This window comes from Pan troglodytes, chromosome 6, assembly GCF_028858775.2.
Source record: "Pan troglodytes isolate AG18354 chromosome 6, NHGRI_mPanTro3-v2.0_pri, whole genome shotgun sequence".
Taxonomy (NCBI): Eukaryota; Metazoa; Chordata; class Mammalia; order Primates; family Hominidae; genus Pan; species Pan troglodytes.
This window is the reverse complement of record NC_072404.2, coordinates 145,049,395-145,066,776: the sequence shown is the minus strand read 5'-3', so window position 1 is coordinate 145,066,776 and position 17,382 is coordinate 145,049,395. Positions and strand designations below refer to the sequence as shown.

Here is a 17,382-nt window from a genome sequence, read left to right as displayed (position 1 = left end):
CATTATTATTTATAGATGAAGTCACCTTATATCTAGAGAATTCCAAAGAGATCAAATGAAAAACTACTACAAACAATAATGAGAATTCAATAAGGTGGCTGATTATAAAATATAGGAAAACAAACAGGCCTTTAACTTAATAAAAAGGGAAAATAACCCTAAAACTCTTCTAGAAATTTTCCAGTAACCTAGGCCACTGTCCATGAGTCTGACATATAGACATAGTAAAGCATGTGCGAATTTAAATGCATTATGGACTTCATTCAGATTTATTTTACAAATCAAATCCAGACCAAACAGGTTTTAAACCACAAAGACAACTGCCATTCTTATTTCCTGGCATAGTAACCACACTCTGTGTGTGTTGGGGGAGGGTCTACTTTGTGAATATTCTTAATCGCTGATAATGATTTCTGGCAAGAAAAGCAGTTTATCAAGTTATGATCTATTCCTCCTTCCCAGACCTACTGTTTTTCTTTTAACCTGGTGGTCTATAGCACTCCAGATATAAGTAGCATCCTGCAACTAAGGATGCACCCATACTGCCCCTGCAGCTGAAAACCAAAAAGAGGCCACTTTTAGCAATGAATCAGACTCGGGGGTGTGGATTTGTAGTTACAAAGTAAAACAAGAAAAAACAGAAATGAGAATAATTAAGTATTAATGAGAGAATGAGTACAGCAACACTTTAATATTAAAGATTTCTATAAATATCAGGTATTCTTATCATTCTTATAATAAATATTAGATATTATTTTACGAGAAGATGATACAAATTGTTACATAATAGGGAACCATGAACCCAATCAGTAATGTTGACCTAATAAAGTTCTGGTTGACGGTAGCCATGCTGTTAATTCCTGTGCCAAGCCTGCCACTTCACCTCTCTAAGTCCCCCAATGCCCCGACAGTCTCCTGCCTACAGGATATGATATAATACACTCCATATATATTTGGCTCTGGCATCAAGCAGCAGGCTGATAGAAACGTATCCATTTAAAAACCCATCAGCTGGCTCATGCGGTCATTACTTCAGTTATTTTAAGAAAGTACATCTCAAAGTCATTTTTCCCTTTATTCTAATTTCTTGGGAGTGTGTCTTTTTCTAGGCTCAAATACATAGAGCAGGAAAGGGCTTAATCTTCACACACAATATTTTATACTTCTTCATGTTAAAAAAAATGGCTTTCTCAGAGGTATAGATTAAATAAACTGATACAGACTTTCATAAACTCCCTTTTCTTTGAATACCATTAACAGTTTCCAAAAAGGAGAATTCTTTATATTCATACCTAGGAGAGTCTGGAGAAAATGAAATGAGAAGGCTAAATAATTCTAAATTAACAAAATCCTAAAGTGGGTTGGGTGCAGTGGCTCATGCCTATAATCCCTGCACCTTGGGAGGCTCAGGCAGGCAGAATGCTTGAGACCAGGAGTTTGAGACCAGCTTGGGCAACACAGTGGGACTCTGTCTCTACCAAAAATACAAAACTCAGTCGGTTACAGTGGCACGTGCCTGTAGTCCCAGCTACTAGAGAGGCTGAGGCAGGAGGATCGCTTGAGCTCAGGAGGTCAAGGCTGCAGTGAGCCATGATGGTGCCACTTCACTCCAGCCTGGGTGACAGAGTGAGACCTTGTCTCAAAACAAAACAAAACAAAACAAAAATCCTAAAGCGGGTGACAGAGCAAGACCCTGTCTTAAACCAAACAAACAAAACAGAAATCCTAAAGTGATCAGAAAGCACTCACTGTGGAGAATACTAGACTGACAGAGTCTGCTCAGATCCACCTGGAACCCTCTATATTCCCTAATTCTGGTGATCGCTTCACTTCTGACGCCTCACCCTATTTGCACCAATAGTTCCTTATGCTCCTCAGTTCTGGGTCACGTTGGCACCTGGACATGGATACCTTTCACCCTCAAGTCTTCCTTCGGCTCTCCCACCAGGCCTTCCAACTGAGTTCCAATAACTCAATGTTACTTGAAAGGTGGGCTCAGCATCAGCCTCTTCACTTAAACTCCTACCCTACCCTCTCTCCAATCTACTTGTCTTCTCAACTTTTTTATCTTAGCAAGTAGAAAACCACCCTTTCCCCGGCCACTCAAACTAAAAATGTCAAAGTTATCTTTACTTTTCTCCTTCAACACTTACCTAGTCACACATTGCAAGTCCAGTTCTTTTGTTTTCTTTGAAACGTCTCTGGTGTCTATCCCTTCTTCTCCGGCCCCACCTTTATTCTAACTTTTTGGCCCAAGGCTAGTGTATCCTTCTAGTTGGCTTTCTTGGGAAACTCCAAGTTCTCCCTTCATTCCCTCTTCTCACATATCCTTGCCAGAGAGGTTTTCCTAAATGTTACCTACATAGCTCCAATGCTCAAAACACCTCACCTCCAAATGTCTTTTAACTATGGCAACTAAACTAGATCCTTCTGCCCAGCTTTTCAGACCCACCACAATCTGGCCTCACACTACAGTCAGTTCCCATTAATTCCCACCACTCAGCCTTGGTCCTCCATCAGACAAATCTCTGCACTGTCTTAAGAGCTGCTAAGCCCATTCCCGCTTCTTTGCCTTTGTTCTGTCCCCTGGCTGGACTATTTTCCATGCTATTATTCTAATGCCGCCACTCATTCTTTAGTGCCCAGAAAGTCCTACATTCTTTGTGGAACCTATACTAACTATTCATTCATTCTCTCTCTCTCTCTCTCTCTCTCTCTCTCAGATCTTGCTCTGTGGCCCAGGCTGGAGTGCAGTGGCATGATCACAGTTCAATGCAGCCTCAACCTCCAGGGCTCAAGGGATCCTCCTGTTTCAGCCTTCAGTAGTTGGGACTAAAGGCGCATGCCACCATGCCCAGCTATTTTTTTTCTTTACTTTTCCTTCTTTTCTTTCTTTTTTTTTTTTTTTTGTAGAGAAGGGGTCTCCCTACATTGCCCAGGCCAATCTCCAACTCCTGGACTGAAGCAATCCTCCTGCCTCGACCACCCAAAGTGCTGGGATTTCAGGTGTGAGTCAGTGCACTCAGACTCAATTCTCTTAAGTTAGCTCTTTCTACCAAAAAGAACACAAGGGCCGGGCTTGGTGGCTCACGCCTGTAATCCCAGCACTCTGGAAGGTCAAGGAGAGCAGACTGCCTGAGGTCAGGAATTTCAGACCCACCTGGCCAACATGGTGAAACACCATCTTTACTAAAAATACAAAAATTAGCCAGGCATGGTGGCACATACCTGTAATGCCAGCTACTCAGGAGGCTGAGGCAGGAGAATCGCTTAATCCCGGGAGGCGGAGGTTGCAGTGAGCTACGATCGCTCAATTACACTCCAGCCTGGGCAACAGAGCAAGACTCCATCTCAAAAACAAAAAACAAACCAAGAAACAAAAATAACCACAAGACTCAGAGTTGGCTCTGAATATTAATGTTCTCATCTGCAAAACAGTAATAATAGCAAATATACAAGGTCAATGAAGAGGCTGAGATAGCAGGTATATTAATTAATAGAAGTTTTATTATTATTACCTCAGTCATCAAGCCATCTTTTTTCAGCAACTTCTCCAGTATTCATAACTTTTGTTCTAAAATTTAGAGCTTAATTTGTTATAAAATTTAGGTGCACCATAGCTCTTTGGCAACTGATTGGTAATTCTGATTTTATAATAAGAAAAAGCTGTTTCTTTTTTTTAAAAATGTAGATGCTTTAAGCATCCACTCTTCAAATCTATTAAATAAAACTACTCTAAATGTAAAACAAATAAGGACTCAGAAACATCATGGCTTTAATCCAGCACAGTTTTCATCCTTAATCTGGAGAGGTTGAGCATCCCTAATTTGAAGATCTGAAATCTGGAATGTTTCAAGTGTCACATGTGGAAAATTCCACCCATGACCTCAAGTCGCTGTCAAAACTTTATTTCATGCACAAAATTATTAAAAATACCCTAAGAAATTACCACCAGGCTATAGTGCATAAGGTGTATATAAAACACAAATAAATTATGTGTTTAGATTGTGGTCCTATCCCCAAGATATCTCACTAGGTATATGAAAATGTTAAAAAAATCCAAAAATATATGAAATCCAACGTACTTCTGGTCCCAAACATTTCAGGCAGGGGGTACTCAATCTATATTAAGTTTCTATCAAAGTCTAAATGTGACCATTTGCCAAAAATAAATATTTCAAAGGTAAATGAGATTTTACTTTTAAATCAGGGAAAATAGGGAATTTATTCTCCCAATGCAAACAAATAGCTAGCTTTCTGAAATGGTTTACTAATACTGAACACACTGTAATGTACATTAAGACATTCATCATTAGTTTTTCAAGGATGGGTAAAGTGGAAAAAAGCAGAAGGCGGCAGAAGAATGAGTTTATATGTATCTGAAACAAGGTTGAGGATGAGAAATAAAGGGTGCTAGAACGAAGAAGGAACAAATTGATCATTTGGACCAATGATCAATGGCAAGCTATTACCAACGCACCCACAATGTACAGAAAGTTTAGGTGCCTTATTCTGCTCGGTCCTTGAGCATTAAAAGTACGTATTAATACAAGCAGCTCCCTCTCGCACATGCACTGTTTCTCTCCCTTCAATTAAAAAAAAAACGGGGGGTGGGGGGATGTACAAGCAGATTACTAATGGAAATTGTCAGAAAAAAGGGTAACCATAATTAGAGGAAAGACAGAACTGGGAAACTTTTCAAAGATGATTTATTTGCTAGAAATCTCTGGATGAGAAATGTTTCAAATTCCTAGGAAGATGATCCTAGAGGCTAATATGTGAGGCAGGAGAAACAGAAACAGTACAAAAAGAAGGTTACTTCCACAGGCAGAAACCTCATCAAGTCAAAAAATGGAACCAGACTGAAATCAGCTGCTGGCATACAAGTTCTAATTCAGGAGCAGATCATAGCTTTTAAAAATGCTAATTATCAAGCATATAAAATTTGCCCCTATACCAAAAGAAGTAAAAGGTATTTTCTACTATAAGAGTTTGTTTTTCAGGTGTGTACATTTTGGGAATGAAGGGTATTTTTTACTTTTAAATGCTTAAGAGATAATTTGACTTCATTGAAAAAGGCAATCTTCCTACAGGTTCTTTTTATACTGTCCCAGATAAACAGTGCTAAGGCTAAAGAGACTATTAATAAAGGGAAACTAGCAGTCCAGTACAGGAGGAGTCAAAGGATTCCTTTCCAGAATTCGGAACTGTGCTCTCATTACCAGTTGAATTAATTACTGGTCCTGGAGAGTTCTGGAAACCAGAGCTTCTTGATGTGCTTGTTAAGGAAGGTTTGTCTTTAATCCACAGGGAGACAATCAACAGGATCAGCAAAGCTAAAGCCTAACCTCTCAGACCGTCCTTTAATTGAGCTGGAACAAGCTTTCCTGGACTCTCATTCTGATTTAGGGCTCTAGGTGGGCCTAAGGTACTCTAGCTTGGTCAGTACAGCCACACCAAATCAGCAAAGAATAGAAAATACTACCACTTCCCGGGACAATCAGCAAAGATAAGGATATCAAATTCATGCCTGTGTCAGTGAAAAGTAAAGATTATGTGGAAACCACAGATAGGTTTAAAATAAAAGGTTCTCTAAAACGTCTTATCCAATTAAAAAAAAATTCTTGCTATGCTAGAAATTTCCTTTGTAAATTCAGTTAGTTCTTTGCTATCCAACAATGCATTATCCTTACACATCCTCCAAATACCCTCTCCTCTTGTTCCCTCTATCTTTGCTCTGCATTTATCTGAGTCTAGGGATTTTGAGGCTCCTGATGTCCATTTAGGCTCAATTACCAAGAAAAGGTCTTTCAGACCAACATATCTGCCAACTCCACCTCTACTGAAGAGGTCAGAGAATACATAATAAATTTAAAGAGAAGGCAGTTGAAAGCAAACCATGTTGAAAGGTTATGTTTGTATAGCCTACAGAAAACAGGAATGTAGCAGGGAAGAAAAAATGGAGATTTTTCAGACTGTGGCAACATTACTTTAACTTAAAATTATTACCGTCCAGGCTGACAGACCCAATTATATTTGAATGGATATTTAAAGGGCATTAAAGAGCTAAGGCAAAGTGATTCATTTGCCCTATATTGGGAATTACTTGTAGTATTGATCTCTGTTCAGAGAGATGACTATGGTGGTTATTATCAGAAACACCACTCCCTAGTAGTGCCAAGCAAAACACTGGCTTCTCTTAATCTCATTTTCCCTAAAAACACATTCCCATAGAAACCACAAGAGCAAGTTTGGAGAAAAGATCAACGTAACTTCAGAATTAGTGAATTTGAAGGCCAGTCAATGGAGACACTCATTTAGACTCCTCTCTCAAGGCAAGACTTCTGCTTCTGTATCTCAGCACCCCCAACCTATCAACCTTTCTCTCTCTTTTTAATCAAAATGCTCTTAAAGTCCTACCTTCTCTTTGAAGGAGACAGTTTGGTTAGTTTCTGTTACCTTATGCTTGTTGTACTCTTCTGTACAAAAATGTAAATAATATAGATAAAGTCAAAGTCCTCTTTGCCATCTATCCTCCCTCAATCCAGTCTCCTATCCAGAGGCATGAGCTTGATGAACAGCCTTCCTTCTAGGCCAAATTCTATACATTTACATAAATACATGCTAGAAAGGCAGTTTTATGTGATTAAAGAAAAACACAAATGGTACCATATTGTACACTATTTTATAACTTGTTTTTTCCACTCAACATTTTGTCATAGAGATCTTCTCATGGTAGTGCAACTAGAATAATCTAATTTTTAAAAACAGTTGCCTAGTATCCATGGTATAGAATTTCCATTTTATTTAGCCATTCCCCTACTGATAAACATTTAGATTGCTTACAGTTTATGAAATCAGTTTAGCAGAAATTCAGAAAAGTGGAATTGCTGATTAAAGGGTATATGGATTTAACATTTTAACACACTGCCAAATTGTCCTCCAGAAAGACTTTGCCAATCCCACTGTCACTAAGAGTACCAGACAATACCCATTCATCCTCTTCCACATTTTATTACCAAGTTTTCTCTCTTTTTTTTTTTCTTTTTCTTTTTTTTTTTTTTGAGACAGCCTTACTCTATCACCCAGGCTGGAGTGCAGTGGTGTGATCTCGGCTCACTGCAACCTCCACCTCCCGGGTTCAAGTGATTCTCCTGCCTCAACCTGTAGTTGGGACTACAGGCATGCATTACCATGGCCGGCTAATTGTTTTGTATTTTTAGTAGAGACGGGGTTTCACCATGTTGGCCAGGCTGGTCTTGAACTCCTGACCTCAAGTGATCCACCCACCTCAGCCTCCCAAAGTGCTGGGATACAGGCATGAGCCACTGCACCCAGCCTTATTATCAAGTTTTCTTATTTTGGCTCATCTGATATGGGGGAATGTTTTCTTATTTTAATTTCCATTACTAGTGAGTTGACAATCTTTTTATATATTTACTGGTTATTTTTCCTTTCTGTGAACTGCTTATAATGTTTGCTTATTTTTCTAATTATCTTTTTCTTATGAATATGAAGAAAATATTAATCTGCTCTGGATATTAATTGTCATATAAATGTAAATATTTCCTTAGTCAAGTTGTATCCTATGTAAGTAATTTATATGGCTATTTTCTTCTCTTTAGTATTTCTGAATATACCCTTATTGTTTACTCACAATATGCCATGTTCTATTTAAGAACACATCCAGTGTTTTTATTTGTTATGTATATATTCTCTCTTTCTTTTCCTTTCTTTTTTGAGACAGGGTCTCGCTCTTTTGCTCAGGCTGAAGTACACTGGCATGATCATGGCTCACTGCAGCCTTGAACTCCTGGGCTCAAGTGATCCTACCACCTCAGCCTCCTGAGTAGGTGGGACTATGGATGCACCACCATGCCTGGCTAATTTTTAAATTTTTAGTAGAGATGAGGTCTTGCTGTGTTGCCCAGGTTGTCTCAAAACTCCTGGCCTCAAACCATCCGCCTGCCTCGACCTCCCAAAGTGCTGGGATTACAGGCATGGGCCACCATATCTGGCCCATATATATTCTCTTAATTTCATTATGCCTACTAAACATGGAAAGACATCATATATGTAAACATTTTTTGATAATTTCAGACAGTAAGAAGAGCCTGCTTTGCCAGTAAATTCTGACACTACAGTATGGAGAAGCAGTTTGGAATTGTGATCCATCATAGTGGTTCTCAAAGTTGCCTGCATGCTGGAATCACTTGGAGAGTTTAAACACTGCAGATGCCTAGATCCATCCCTGAAGACTGTGACTTAATTGGTCTGGAGTGTGGCCGGAGCACTAGGATTTTAAGTTCCCTAGGTGACTCTACTATGCAGCCAATTTTGAGAACCACCAAACTAAAATACTTTTTATCCAGCCCTTCTTTTCAAAAAAATTTTGTAAAATAATGGCAAAATACACATAACATAACATTATCATTTTAACATGTACCATTTAGTGGCACTAAATATGTTCACAATGTTGTATAACCATCATAATTATTTCTAGGACTTTTTTATTTTTTGAGATGGAGTCTCACACTGTCTCTCAGGCTGGAGTGCAATGGTGCCATCTCAGCTCACTGCAACCTCCACCTCCTAGGTTCAAGCGATTCTCCTGCCCCAGCCTCCCGAGTAGCTGGGATTACAGACACCTGCCACCATGCCCGGCTAATTTTTTTTTTTTTTTTTAGTGGAGACGGGGTTTCACTATGTTGGTCAGGCTGGTCTCAAACTCCTGACCTTGTGATCTGCCCGCCTTGGCCTCCCAAAGTGCTGGGATTACAGGCATGAGCCACTGCGCCCGGCCTATTTCTAGAACTTTAAAATTATCATCTCAAACAAATTCTGTGCCCATTAAAACGATAACTCCTGACTTCTACCTCCCCATGGTCCCTGGTAACTTATATTTTCTTTCTTTTTTTTTCTTTTTTTTTTTGAGATGGAGTCTCTCTCTGTCACCCAGGCTGGAGTGCAGTGGCGCGATCTCAGCTCACTACAACCTTTACCTCCTGGGTTCAAGCTATTCTCCTGCCTCAGCGTCCCCAGTAGCTAGGATTGCAGGCACCTGCCACCATACCTGGCTAATTTTTTTGTAAATAATACAAAAAAATTTTTAGTAGAGACGGGGTTTCACCATGTTGATGAGGCTGGTCTCAAACTCCAGACCTCAAGTGATCCGCTTGCCTTGGCCTTCTAAAGTGTTGGTATTACAGGCATGAGCCATCATGCCCAGCCACTTCTATTTTCTATCTTTATCATTTTGCCAACTCTAGAAACCCAATATTTTCCTTCTGTGTCTGGCTTATTTCACTTAGCATAATGTTTTCTACTCTTTGGGTAGAAGAGGTGAGACCAATGTTTTTTCAAAACAGAACAAAACTCTCAAAAAACCTAAGCAGATAACTGACTGACTGTTTTGTAAGTAAAACATCTCAAAAGCCGTGTGAATAACTCCTTCCTAATGAAGCAACCACTCTGCTGAACATTTCAGAAGGTTTACCTGAAACTGCTGTAAATTACTATCCTGTTGCATCATCATGCCACGGGAATATTAAAGCAACAAAGATTGCCCCAGTGACAGTAAGAGGAGGGCAGTAAGTTCAAGGAAGGTGAGGGAAGGGAGAAGGGAAAGAAGAGTGGATTTTAATCAATAATACCACCCAGGTCTTTCCAGTGATGATTCTTCTATAACTATATCTTTGCCTGGATGTCTTCTAATACAGATTCCAAAGAGATTTACCACCTCCCAAGAACAAGAGACGCCTACAGGACCCAAGTCTGGTAAAGAGCAGAACTGATTTTCCACTAGCAAAATCATAATTATTGCTTAAAGACTCTGCAAGAAGCTATGCAATTCCTTGAATTCAAAGCACAGTCTGAGAAACAGCAGCACTGGCATCACCTGGGGGCTCACCAGCAAGGCAGAACCTCAGGCCCATTCCAGACCTACTGATTCCTAATCTGCATTTGAACACCACTTCTCAGGTGACTGCTGCACACTCTGAAGTTTGAGAGGAACTGACTTAGCCCATCCACTAGGCCCTGGTCTGTAGTATCCTAAAAGAAATTTACTAACCTGACTTTCAAAATCTGAAAAAGGAGACTTCATTGTAAATGACTTCTGGGGTTACAGAACCTACCCCAAACTAAGGATCCCTTTTGCTAAGCTTTATCTCAACCTCCTCCAATTCTAAAATAGATATGGAGTAAGTACAGAATAAGTTCCAGCCACTATTCTTAAAGGTGCCTAGAAATCCAAATTTTCATTTTAATAACTAAAAATATCACAGAGCTATGTAGTTTTCTAACGCGCAGACCCACCCCCCACCCCCCTGCCAAAATGAGGACTATAATCCAAGTCATGGCACCAAAAGAAGAGACTAAAAACTTTAATATAGTTATAATAATAAAAACAGAAACTTTTCAGGTAAAACATCCTATTTACTAATAAAGAATCATGCTTTCAACAAAACAAAAAAGACAAAAGACAAAAACCAAGAGAGCTGCTTCCTAAAAGAACAGAGCATTTAGTTCTCACAGAACTGCAGACATTGCTATGTACAATTTTTACATGTGTAGGAGACAAGTTTGAGAGTTTTGGGGCAAGTAAAAAATTCTTTTAAAAAGTAAATGTTGGCTGGGTGCAGTGGCTCACACCTGTAATCCTAAAACTTTGGAAGGCCAAGACCGGCAGATTGCCTGAGCTCAGCAGTTCGAGACCAGCCTGACATGGTGAAACCCCTTCTCTACTAAAAATACAAAAAATTAACCTAGCGTGGTGGCGTCCGCCTGTAATCCAAGCTACTGGGGAGGCTGAGGCAGGAGAATCGCTTGAACCCAGGAGGTGGAGGTTGCAGTGAGCTGAGATCGCACCATTTCACTCCAGCCTGGGCGACAGAGTGAGACTCTGTCTCAAAAACAAAAACAAACAAACAAACAAAAGTAAATGTTTAGTGCAGACTAGCTGAAAGAGTCAAACTGAATAATGAACACAATACAGTTTTATACAAAAAAGATTTTTTAAAAAGCACTGGCAGTATGAATGCAGCCCTAAGTTCTATCTGTCACTAGCTTGCTTCATAAATTTCATTTTCTATTTATGCCTCAATTTTTTTTTTTTTTTGAGACTGCGTCTCACTCTGTCGCCCAAGCTGGAGTGCAGTGGTGTGATCTCGGCTCACTGCAACCTCCGCCTCCCGGGTTCAAGCGATTCTCCTGTCTCGCCCTCCCAAGTAGCTGGGACTACAGGTATGTGCCAGCACACTGGGCTGATTTTTTTTTTTTTAATTTTTAGTAGAGACGGGGTTTCACCATGTTAGCCAGGATGGTCTCGATCTCCTGACCTCATGATCTGCCCACCTCAGCCTCCCAAAGTGCTGGGATTACAGGCGTGAGCCACCGCGCCCGGCTATTTATGCCTCAATTTTCAATCTGAAAAATATTTTGTTTTCGTAGACACCAGGGAAAAGAAAAAAAAAGCCACCTGTGTTGTCCCACTTAATTGTTGAGAAAAATTAAAATTCTTGGTTCATGAACTTTCTCTAATAAAGCATGGCTGAGAGATGGTATGTTCAGGTTATTCAAAAATGAATATAGGCAATACATATAATTAACATTAATAATTAGTAATAATACCTTGGTGTGATGCTTTAGTTTTCAAAACATTTTCCTACACCAAATTTTATTTTTCTTCCTCTAACTCCTTAAGGTAGGAGGGCATATATTTCATCAGAAGATGAAAGTGAGAACCATGGTTATATGTAGTAGAACTGAGACTAGAGAATAGATCTTCTCACTCTGAGTTAGTATTCTTTCCAATAAATCATGCTAACCTTCTCATTTATAAAGATACAAAATAGTGCAACACATAATATTAGAACAATATCGAATATAATTTACTCTCTTTAGATGATTCAGAATGTATCTTAGGATCCTATATAGATTTCTAAGTTAGGGTCATCAATATCAAGTTATCTCTATACCATTAAGTGCAGAAAAGATGATTAATAGAGCTGTCTGGTTAACCCAAGTCTATCTCTATTACAGTCCAATTTGATAGTTCTAGAATTTTATCACTTCAAGGAAGCCATAAATTACCCACATGTTCTGAAATCTAGAATTAATGCCCAGTAAAATGTACTTGTTCTTTATGGCTATAAACTATATCTGAGCTCTGCTTCCTTGACCATAAAATAAGAATTTTTTACAACACACATAGACACACACAGAAAGGTGGATTAAATGAGATGCCCCTGTAAAGAACTTAGTAGTGTGCCTTCCAACACACAGTATCTATTTAAGAGGAAAATAAGGGGGGAAAAAGAGAGTTGTTGACATCTTCATGTTAACGTAAAGTAATCTTTGCCTAAAACAAAGCAGAAACATTATCAAACTTTGCACTTTATTTATTTATTTTTATTTTTTTTGAGACAGAGTTTCGCTCTTGTTGCCCCAGGCTGGAGTGCAATGGCGTGATCTCGGCTCACTGCAACCTCCGCCTCCTGGGTTCAAGCGATTCTCCTGCCTCAGCCTCCCGAGTAGCTGGGATTACAGGCATGTACCACTAAGCCCGGCTAATTTGGTTGTTTTTTTTTTTTTTTTTTTTTTAAGTAGAGACGGGGTTTATCCATGTTGGTCAGGCTGGTCTCGAACTCCTGACCTCAGGTGATCCACCTGCCTCGGCCTCCCAAAGTGCTGGGATTACAGGTGTGAGCCACTGCGCCCGGCCTAACTTTGCACTTTAAAATATTCAAGTTTAATATAAAATAGGAAAATAGTTTTTTGTATTTCTATTATAAAAGCAATTCATGCTTATTTAGATAAAGAAAATGAAAATCACCTATAATGCCACCATGTGTAGATAATTAGTGTTAATATTTTAATGTACATCCCTCCAAGTTCTATACACACAGAGGTGGGCATATTTTATGTTAATGTTTTAGAAAATGAGATAAATCAGATCAATTCTGTGTTCCCAGATTAAAAAAAAAAAAATCTCCCAAAAGAAAGAGAAAAATAAAGCCCTAAACCCCTCAAACTACGGTATATAAGAAATGCTACTTTACAATCAGTTTTTTTTGTTTTTTTTTTTTGAGATTGAGTCTTGCTCTGTCACCCAGGCTGGAGTGCAGTGGCATGATCTCGGCTCAATGTAACCTCCGCCTCCCAGGGTGAAGCGATTCTCCTGCCTCAGCCTCCCGAGTAGCTGGATTACAGGGGCGTGCCACCACACCTGGCTGATTTTTGTATTTTTAGTAGAGACAGGGTTTCGCCATGTTGGCCAGGCTGCTCTCGAACTCCTGACCTCAGGTGATCCACCCACCTCAGCCTCTCAAAGTGCTGTGATTACAGGAGTGAGCCACCATGCCCGGCAGTGTTAAGATTTTCATGTGCATCCCTCCAAAGTTCTATACACACAGAGGTGGGCATGTTTTATGTTAATGTTATAGAAAATGAGATAAATCAGCTCAATTCTGTGTTCCCAGAATTTTTTTTAAATCTCCCAAAAGAAACAGAAAAATAAAGCCCTAAACTCCTCAAATTACAGTATATAAAAAATGCTACTTTACAATCAGTTTTTTAATTTAACATACCACAAATATAATTCACTGCAATAAAGAGCAAATCATCATTTTTAGTGTCTAACAGTTCACGGAATCATCTCTTTTGGGCTATGCTGCTCGTCTTCCTATATAAATTCTAAACACCATCATAATTTAACCAATCACATTGTTCCCAATTTTCCTATTGTAAGCATGCTGTAATAAACAATGTACATCTGTGTTTAACTGGAGGGCATGATACACACCTTTTAGACTTTGATATGCATTGCCAACCTGCCCTCTAGAGAAAGTGTACCAATCTGCATTCTCACTAACAGTGTATTAAACTGCTTGTAGTCCCATACCCTTGTCTATCTAGGTTTGGGTGGAAATAAAACCCTCCTTTTACTCCCATTAATAGTGAAAGTCTTTAGGATCAATTATAAAAGAGAGCTATTGGCTGGGCGCAGTGGCTCGTGCCTGCAATCCCAGCACTTTGGGAGGCCAAGATGGGAGAATCACTCAAGGTCAGGAGTTCAAGAGCAGTCTGGCCAACGTGGTGAAACCCTGTCTCTACTAAAAATCCAAAAAAAATTAGCCAGGCATGGTGGCGCATGCCTGTAGTCCCAGCTACTCAGGAGGCTGAGGTGGGAGAATTGCCTCAATCTGGAAGGCGGAGGTTGCAGTGAGCCGAGATCGTGCCATTGCACTCCAGCCTGGGCAACAGAGCGAGACTCCGTCCCCCCCAAAAAAGAGAGACAGAGACAAAGAGGAGCTATTTAGCTCAGGTTAAGAAAAAAGTATTCAATGAAAACAAACAACAATAAAACGTTGAGGGGGGAAAATGCCAGGATCCAAATACTTGGAAATTCCCATTCAATTGGGAGCTGGGTTTTTCATCATCCTGCTCCCTCTTCCTCCTCATTTGTTTGTTTTATTTTATTTGTTATGTTTGACTTTTTAGTCATCATCTTTGGTAAGAAGGGGAAAGAGGGAGCATATGATAGAGAAAATGTGCACCTCCAAAAAAGTATCTATGCGTTTGACAACTGAGATCCAGCTCCTCATTCACCAGCACACCAAGCTCTACTGAGTGTGGTTTTGACAAATATGGAAAACACCACTTTCAAATGTCTTACCTCCAAAATGATAATAACTAAACTGTTTGCTGACTTTTGTGGACAATCCACGATGATATAATATAATCAAAACCTCAGACTGCTTTACCCTAACACACCAAATGTGACAAAGAACAAAAAATACCCATCACAGGAGAGGAGTTTACCTAACACAGTATTAGAAACCAAAGGCTTAGGCAGTAGATGTACTTTACATCTGAGACAGAGTAGATTCTTCACATCAACTAGATAAAAATAATTCACTTTATGTTTTCTTTACTTGAACCAGTCAGAATGCCTCTAGAAACAGAATAATAGAAACTGTAAAAAGACAGTAAAGAAAAGTTTAGATCGGGGTGTCCAATCTTTTGGCTTCCCTAGGCCACATTAGAGGAAGAATTATCTTGGGCCACACATAAAATGCACTAACATTAATAACAGCCGATGAGCTGAAGAAAAAAAAACGCCAAAAAATCTCATAATGTTTTAAGAAAGTTTACGAATTTGTGTTGGGACACATTCAAAGCCATTCTGGGTCACATGCGTCTTGCGGGACGTGGGTTGGACAAGCTTGGTTTAGATAATGCTTTCCTTTCTGAACCACTATTTAGAGATCCTTCCAGTGTCCACAGAATGGGCTATGAATCCAACAATCAAAAGATCACTATTTAGGTTTATATTTATAAAATATAGTATTACTTCAGACCAAGTTGCTGGTTCAGATGGAATAAAAAATAAAAGTGCCACCCCTGAGCAGCAGCGTCAGCGTCCACACTGAGTAAACACCTGCCCAGGGGACTTGCGATCCTGTTCCCCACCACTGCGCTTAACTCATTTTTGCTCTAACTCTGAAGTCATTTACTGAACAGATACTATTATTTAGATAACATGTTATTTCAGAGGCTGAGCAGCTATACTGAACAGAAGTAAAGGATAGAAACTAAATTCCTGAAATTCTAGCTGGGGAGACCACAAATAAGTATACAAGTTAATAAATGAGACAATTCCAGGTAGTAACAAGTGTTATACAGACAAGAACACAGAGGATGTATTAGTGGCTTGGTAGGGAGAAGAAAGCTTCATTTAGGTGGGATAATCAAGAAAGGCTTGTCTCAGAGGTGATATTTGAGCTAGACTTTGAATAAGATAAAGTCCATCATGCAATAATCTGGGAGAACAATATTCAGGCAAAGGGAGCAGCAAAAACAAAAGAACAGATGCAGGGTGTTTGAGGAAAAGAGGGCTACAGTGGCCACAGCCCAGTGACTGAGGGGAAGATGATGAGGCAGGAAGAGGTCAGATTACATAGGGCCTTCAAAGCCATGGCAGAGTCTGAATTTGATTCTAGGAATAGTGGAAAACCATTACAGGGCTTAAACAAGGAAGTGATATGGCCTGAATTAAATAAATAAATAAATTTATTCATTCATTCATTCATTCACTCATTTATTTGAGGCAGGATCTCGCTCTGTCACCTAGGCTGGAGTGCAGTGGCACAATCTTGGCTCACTGCAGCCTCAACCTCCGGGGCTCAAACGATCCTCCCACCTCAGCCTTCCAAGTATTTGAGACTACAGGCATACACCACCATGGCCCCAGCTAATTTTTGTATTTTTTGTAGAGACAAAAAAAATACCAGCCTGCTGCCCAGGCTGATCTCGAACTCCTGGACTCAAGGGATCCTCCTCTTGATTACAGGCATGAGCTACAACGTCCGGCATGATTTAAGTTTTTTAAAAAACTACTATGATGGCTACATGGAGAATGGACTGCAGCAGACCACAGTGGATAGGCTATATGAGAGATGCTAAAGGCTTGGACTTGGGTGCTGATGGGAAGTGAGAAGAATGGCCAGAGTCAGGGTCCATTTCAGGGGTGAACTGACATGACCTGCCACCTGGAGGGTGGCAGGGGAATGTGGAGGGAGAGGGCAAAACAAGGAAATCAGGATTACTTCTATGCTGGGACTTGAGCAACCAGATGGACAGTCGTTCGATTAACTGATATGGGGAACGCTTGGAGAGGAACAGATGTGGAGTGGAGAGTAGGAACAACCAAAGGTTCTGTTTGGGGCGTGTGAGGACCAGACATCTAACAGTGAGGGTAAGCTGGGTGAAAACAACATATCGATGATCAGGTAAGAAGAGGAAGAGGGGCCCCAGAAGGGATGAGGGGAGCACCTAGTGAAGGATGAGGATCTTCAGAAGAGAGTGTGGTCAAGAGACAGAGAGAAGATGCTTTAAGGAGTAATCAACTGTGTCAAATGCTGCTGAAGACTGAATAAGATAAGGAAAAAAACCTGACAAGTGGATTTAGCAAGATAGAAGTAAATTAATAAAGAAATAGGGTGGGCTGGGTGTGGTGGCTCACGCCTGTAATCCCAGCACTTTGGGAGGCCGAGGCAGGCGGATCACATGAGGTCAGGAGTTTGAGATGATCCTGGCTAACACAGCAAAACCCCATCTCTACTAAAAAAACAAAAATTAGCCAGGTGTGGTAGCCCGCACCTATAATCACAGCTATTCGGAGGCACAAGTAGCGCTTGAACCCGGGAGGCGGAGGTTGCAGTGAGCCAAGATTGCACCACTGCACTCCAGCCTGGGCCACAGCTCGAGACTCTGTCTCAAAAAATAAATAAATAAATAAATAAATAAATAAATAAATAGGGTGGGAAAATATGTTAAAAAGGTGTTTGATTTTGATCAAGCTAAACTAAAAATATATAA

At 40.0% G+C, this 17,382-nt stretch overlaps 1 protein-coding gene across 11 annotated transcripts in view; it reads right to left on the bottom strand.

The window, feature by feature from the left end:
- Nucleotides 1–17,382, bottom strand: part of NRF1 (nuclear respiratory factor 1) — a 145,340-nt gene that overhangs the window by 48,441 nt on the left and 79,517 nt on the right. The window lies entirely within an intron of this gene.